Here is a 7,522-nt window from a genome sequence, read left to right on the forward strand (position 1 = left end):
GTGTGTACGTGTGTGTTTGTGTGTGAGAGAGAGAGAGAGAGAGAGACGGACACGGACATTGTTTATTGCCATTGACAATACTATCCTTTGGCAAGGGGGGCAATGAGAGAGAGAGAGAGAGAGAGAGATCCCACGTCAACACCGTTTGGGTAAATCAGGTGGGAAAGGAAAACCCTGTCCATGGTCCATTGCACAGGTGATGTAAGACGTCACCAGCACGACATGCCTGGGGACCCGATGGTAATAAGAGATCTCCTCCCCCACCACCACCACCACCACCACCCCGTCGCCCCCAAGACCCAACACAAAGAGGGATGGATGTACTGCCAAGTTTGATTGTGTCAGGTGTAATGGAAGAGAGTTTTTGTTTAGTTCCTATGATCAATGCTTCAGTTTTGTCCTCGTTCAATTGTAACTTATTTAGAGTCATGCAGTTTTGAATGTCCAAGAAGCAGTTGGATGTTTCTTGCAAGAGCGACGACAGTTTTTCGGGGGTATCACTATTCCGGAGTTGAATGTCATCAGCATAAGACTGATGACTGACATTATGGTGCTTGATAATTTCAGCGAGAGGAGCAGTGTACAGTTTGAACAGCACTAGGCCTAAAACAGAAGGATTGAATGGTCTATCGTGTCAAAGGTGGCTGACAAGTCGAGAAGAGTGAGAAGGGAGATTTGTCCTGAGTCGGACGCTAGCAGTAGGTTATTCAGGATGTGGAGGAGAGAGGTTTCAGTACTGTGGTCAGCACGATAGGCAGACTGAAATGGGTGGATGAGATTGTTGAAACAAAGGTGATTGTTGAGCTGCTTCAGGACAGCGTTTTCAAGGAGTTTGGACAGGAATGGAAGATTAGAAACTGGTCGATAGTTTTTCAAAATGTTTGCGTCAAAGTTGGATTTCTTCAGAAGAGGCCAGACGATTACAGTATTGAAAGTGGATGGAAACTTTCCAGTGAGAAGGGATGAGTTGACAATATTGGTGATTGTGGGGAGAAGATGTGAGACACACTGGGAAAAGACAGAGGCAGGTATAGGATCGAGCTCACAGGATTTTATTGTCCTTTCTTTCAGGATTTCATGGACCTGTTTTAGTCAATGGATTGAAGTAATGGAGAGGAGTGCCGTTGAATTGAGGATCAGGATGAGCAGGTTGGAAAGGCATTTGGTAAGATGGTATAAATATTTTGGAATTTGTCGAAAAAGAAAGAGGGGAAGACATTGGGGAGTTCATATAAAGAGTAGGCAGAAGGGAGAGGAGTCTTTTTTGCAGTACCAAGAAGATTTGACATGACAGAGTAAAGAGATTTGGTGGATGTGGCATCGAGAACTTAAGAAGAAAAGAAGTTTGTCTTCGCTGATAAGATCATATGTTTGACTTTATTTATTTGTTTTCGGAAAATTCGATAGTTTGCGTTTTGCCAGTGGAATGTCTTGTGTGTACCATGGGGCGGAAGGTCTATCAGGGAGCATGCGGGTAGTGGGGGGTGCATGTTCATCCAGCAGTTGAGAGAGGACAGTGTTGTAATGTGCAGAGACGTCGGTGTGGGCGAACATCTTGCCGGCGATGCAGAGGAGAGAGATTCCACGGTGGTTGTCGCAGGAAGTTTTGTCTCCCTTCCGTTTGTAAATGTGGACAATTGAAGCATCCTTGAAATCCTGGGGGACCTTCCCTCTCTCCCAGATAGACTGGAACAGGGCGGTCAGCTTGTTTGTCAGCACCTTGCCTCCATACTTGTAGATGTCAGCCTGGATTCCATCCGCTCCTAGTGCTTTTCCTGACGTTGTCAGCTTCAGGGCCTTCCAGGTCTCGGGCCTTGGTGGGAGGGGCAGCTAGCGAGTCATTGACTGGTAGCTGTGGGAGGGCTGCAATTACCTCGTCAGATACGGATGAGTCCCTGTTGAGGAGGGCGTTGAAGTGCTCTGCCCAGCGGGCAAGGATGTCTTTCTTGTCTGTCAGGAGGGTGGTCTGGTCCAAGGCTCGGACAGGGTTTGATCCTGTGACTCTCGGCCCATACACAGCTCGTAGACCATCATGGAAGGTCTTCATGTCGTGAGCATCAGCAGTGGACTGAAGCTCTTCGGACATTCTCTCCCACCAGGTGTTCTTCATCTCACGCAGCCTCTTCTGTACGAGTTGCTTGGTTTGCAAGAACTGGTTCTTCTTCCTCTGGTAGTCTTCATCGGAAATGTGACCCTGATGCCATATATACAGTGTGTTCAGGGGACTGGAGATTCCAGAGTCGTTCTCGTCAAACAAGTAAAGGAGTCAGCTTGAACATGAATGTTGAAGTTGTCAGTGGCAGTCACAGCAACAGCAGGGCTGACATCGGAGACAGGACGATCAGTGCAGGGGACAGAGGTCCACAAACGGCGAAGTCTGCCCGCTCTGGTTCCTCTTTCTGTCTTTGCTCTGCCGATGCCCAGGCTGATTATGCTCTGCGTCGTGTCATCGTGTAGTCAGAATTGTTTATGCCATGATACATTTGACAGCAACGCTCTGGTATAATTGACGTTCACCATGGTGACAGTAGCAGTGCGAGAGCAGAGGTCGGACGGTAAGAGAGGGCAGGGCACGTGAAAAACGGAGTGTATCGTTGGCAGGACGAAGATGGTCGCTGATGTGATAACGAGGGGATGGTGAGTAGCATTCATTTATCTCAGTTTGCAAATTTCGTTCGTTCTTTGGTTTAACGTCTTTTCTCTGCAAGTGATATTAGACGAGGGAAGGAAAAACATCGAGTGAGAGGAGGGGGAGGGGGGGGGATTACTGTGTACGCATACGAGTAAGTGAAAGTGTGTGTGTGTGTGTGTGTGTGAAAATTATTGATTTAAGTTTTGTTTAAAAAATAAACAACAAAAAAATAACAATATAACATATTTCAAATGAAAAACTAACAACTATAACAGCGAACCAACTGGACTATTTAACAAGGAGTTGAAAAAGTCATACATTAGCAATGGACTGCTGAAGATCGGACAAATCAAAACACTGATATGACGAATATCATTTATCAAATTGTTCTAAAAAGCAAATAAATATGATAAAACTGTTCCGACCTTTGGTGTCCTGGAAAAACGACGCACGCATACACATATAAAAAATGTCCAGATTAAAACAGGGGAAACACAGAATCACACACGAAAAGGCAGACGCCAACTCAATGCAGCCAGTGGGCGCAAGGGCAGGTTACTCTCACATACATACACGCGCGCACATTAGCACACACACACACATGTGCGCGCACACGCACGCACGCACGAACGAACACACATGTTCTACCTTTTAAAGCATCTTTGTTAATTAGTCTCCATAGTCTTCTCCCTCTGCCATGGAGTGCCATGGAGTCGTTGGGTGCCGCCCAGACCTGTCCGTGTCCATAGCCTTCTCCCTCTGCCAGGTGGAGTTGTGTGTGTGTGTGTGTGTGTGTGTGTGTGCATACATGTCTATATTTAATGTGTTATGCGCTTTTAAAGCTGTGTTACTTTGTTGCTTGTTTGTCGTTTGTTTTTATAGCCGGGAAGGTATGGTCTTACCATGGGGTGTGGAGTTGTCATGCAGCCATCACTGTGCCTCAGGACTATCGCCCTGTGCTGTGGGATGGCTGTCACCGTGCCTCAGGACTATCGCCCTGTGCTGTGGGATGGCTGTCACCGTGCCTCAGGACTATCGCCCTGTGCTGTGGGATGGCTGTGCCTCAGGACTATCGCCCTGTGCTGTGGGATGGCTGTTCCTCAGGACTATCGCCCTGTGCTGTGGGATGGCTGTCACCGTGCCTCAGGACTATCGCCCTGTGCTGTGGGATGGCTGTCACTGTGCCTCAGGACTATCGCCCTGTGCTGTGGGATGGCTGTCACCGTGCCTCAGGACTATCACCCTGTGCTGTGGGATGGCTGTGCCTCAGGACTATCGCCCTGTGCTGTGGGATGGCTGTCACCGTGCCTCAGGACCATCGCTCTGTGCTGTGGGATGGCTGTCACCGTGCCTCAGGACCATCGCCCTGTGCTGTGGGATGGCTGTTCCTCAGGACTATCGCCCTGTGCTGTGGGATGGCTGTCACCGTGCCTCAGGACTATCGCCCTGTGCTGTGGGATGGCTGTGCCTCAGGACTATCGCCCTGTGCTGTGGGATGGCTGTTCCTCAGGACTATCGCTCTGTGCTGTGGGATGGCTGTCACTGTGCCTCAGGACTATCGCCCTGTGCTGTGGGATGGCTGTCACCGTGCCTCAGGACCATCGCTCTGTGCTGTGGGATGGCTGTCACCGTGCCTCAGGACTATCGCCCTGTGCTGTGGGATGGCTGTCACCGTGCCTCAGGACCATCGCTCTGTGCTGTGGGATGGCTGTGCCTCAGGACTATCGCCCTGTGCTGTGGGATGGCTGTCACCGTGCCTCAGGACCATCGCTCTGTGCTGTGGGATGGCTGTGCCTCAGGACTATCGCCCTGTGCTGTGGGATGGCTGTCACCGTGCCTCAGGACTATCGCTCTGTGCTGTGGGATGGCTGTCACCGTGCCTCAGGACTATCGCCCTGTGCTGTGGGATGGCTGTCACCGTGCCTCAGGACTATCGCTCTGTGCTGTGGGATGGCTGTCACCGTGCCTCAGGACTATCGCTCTGTGCTGTGGGATGGCTGTCACCGTGCCTCAGGACTATCGCCCTGTGCTGTGGGATGGCTGTCACCGTGCCTCAGGACTATCGCTCTGTGCTGTGGGATGGCTGTCACCGTGCCTCAGGACTATCGCCCTGTGCTGTGGGATGGCTGTCACTGTGCCTCAGGACCATCGCCCTGTGCTGTGGGATGGCTGTTCCTCAGGACTATCGCTCTGTGCTGTGGGATGGCTGTCACTGTGCCTCAGGACTATCGCCCTGTGCTGTGGGATGGCTGTTCCTCAGGACCATCGCCCTGTGGGTGTACCATCCAGTATTTCATGACTGCAGAGCCCACCGGCAAAAGACACCACCCTCCAGCTGCTGTGCACACCCCACAGACCAACCCCCCCGCCCCCCTGCCCGCACACAGATGAAGACAGTGCCACTCCAGACACAGCCATACGGGCTTATGTGCCCTCAAGAGAGAATCCCAAGTTGCAGTCTTTCCCACTGTCAACAGGACTTTCCCTGTGGTCCACCGGTGGGTCTTTCCTCACCGTCACTGGGCCTTTTTCCATGGTCAGCCTAGCCCAGGCAAAGAAGAAAAAGAAACACCCGTAGGTGCTGGGGAGGACCCATAGAAGCACTCTCCACCCGCCCTTGGAACAATCTTGCACCACCCTTGGAGGCCTGCGCTGTGTTCACGATGGGTGCAGGCACGCACCGGACACTACATTAAGAATTCAAGGGACATAACTGCTCCCGAACAGAGGCAAAAGAGACCACAGGATAATTTTCAAAATCTGTGGAGACATGCCTTACAGGCGAGTAATAAATGTTTGTTTTATCGAAATTTCAAAAGTGGATTCGGTAGAGGAAAATATATAAGTCAAATGCCTGATAATTACGTTATTAGCTTCTTCAAATTTCGAAGTAGTAATCATAAGCTGGAAATAGAAACAGGGAGACACAAAGGCATACCACTAGAGTTACGCGATACGGCTTTGTAAGGTTTGTAACATGTCTGTGACTGGGGATGAGTTCCATTTAAAATGGAATGTCCCAGTTATGATCAGTTGCGAAAATAGATCTGTTCCTAAAAAAATATTTGTCTCCCAAATCGGTTTTTAATTTTTGTAATATGCTCAAAGGAGGCACAAAAAAAAGTCATTTTAGCTGTAAGTAAGATGATTAGATTTGTAAATGTTGCCTAGCTACACTTTTGGAGTTAAAAGACATTAGTGTTTTCCCAACTTTTGTATGACATTGTTGTGCATTTGGACATGTTTGTTCTGGGCATGAAAACATTATTTTGTAGTAATCCTCCAGACTCCAATAAGAGTGAAAGGATAATTAAAACTTGAAACTTGAAACTTATGTATGTCAGTAAGTGTATTTGTATAAGGGTGTATGCGCGAGCGTGCATTCTGTGTGTGTGCGATCGATTACTACTGATTATCGTGTATGAGTGTCAACTGTACACGTCCATTTGACTTGACTAAAAGATGTAGTTTATCTGAGATTGGGCTAAACGAGTTCCATTACTTCCTCCTACTCAGTATTTCCTTCAATGCATTCAGTCTGAATCCCGCGAACGTGATCCCTCTCCTCTCTTCTGCCAACAACCCCCAGAGTCAGTATCAGTCCCCGGTCCCTCTCCTCTCTTCTGCCAACAACCCCCAGGTCAGTATCAGTCCCCGGTCCCTCTCCTCTCTTCTGCCAACATCCCCCAGGTCAGTCAGTATCAGTCCCCGGTCCCTCTCCTCTCTTCTGCCAACAACCCCCAGGTCAGTCAGTATCAGTCCCCGGTCCCTCTCCTCTCTTCTGCCAACAACCCCCAGGTCAGTCAGTATCAGTCCCCGGTCCCTCTCCTCTCTTCTGCCAACAACCCCCAGAGTCAGTATCAGTCCCCAGTCCCTCTCCTCTCTTCTGCCAACAACCCCCAGGTCAGTCAGTATCAGTCCCCAGTCCCTCTCCTCTCTTCTGCCAACAACCCCCAGGTCAGTCAGTATCAGTCCCCGGTCCCTCTCCTCTCTTCTGCCAACATCCCCCAGGTCAGTCAGTATCAGTCCCCGGTCCCTCTCCTCTCTTCTGCCAACAACCCCCAGGTCAGTCAGTATCAGTCCCCGGTCCCTCTCCTCTCTTCTGCCAACAACCCCCAGGTCAGTCAGTATCAGTCCCCGGTCCCTCTCCTCTCTTCTGCCAACATCCCCCAGGTCAGTCAGTATCAGTCCCCGGTCCCTCTCCTCTCTTCTGCCAACAACCCCCAGGTCAGTCAGTATCAGTCCCCGGTCCCTCTCTTCTGCCAACAACCCCCAGGTCAGTCAGTATCAGTCCCCGGTCCCTCTCCTCTCTTCTGCCAACATCCCCCAGGTCAGTCAGTATCAGTCCCCGGTCCCTCTCCTCTCTTCTGCCAACAACCCCCAGGTCAGTCAGTATCAGTCCCCGGTCCCTCTCTTCTGCCAACAACCCCCAGGTCAGTCAGTATCAGTCCCCGGTCCCTCTCTTCTGCCAACAACCCCCAGGTCAGTCAGTATCAGTCCCCGGTCCCTCTCCTCTCTTCTGCCAACATCCCCCAGGTCAGTCAGTATCAGTCCCCGGTCCCTCTCCTCTCTTCTGCCAACAACCCCCAGGTCAGTCAGTATCAGTCCCCGGTCCCTCTCCTCTCTTCTGCCAACATCCCCCAGGTCAGTCAGTATCAGTCCTTGGTCCCTCTCTTCTGCCAACATCCCCCAGGTCAGTCAGTATCAGTCCTTGGTCCCTCTCTTCTGCCAACAACCCCCAGGTCAGTCAGTATCAGTCCCCGGTCCCTCTCCTCTCTTCTGCCAACATCCCCCAGGTCAGTCAGTATCAGTCCCCGGTCCCTCTCCTCTCTTCTGCCAACAACCCCCAGGTCAGTCAGTATCAGTCCTTGGTCCCTCTCTTCTGCCAAC

Source organism: Babylonia areolata, chromosome 20, assembly GCF_041734735.1.
Source record: "Babylonia areolata isolate BAREFJ2019XMU chromosome 20, ASM4173473v1, whole genome shotgun sequence".
Taxonomy (NCBI): Eukaryota; Metazoa; Mollusca; class Gastropoda; order Neogastropoda; family Buccinidae; genus Babylonia; species Babylonia areolata.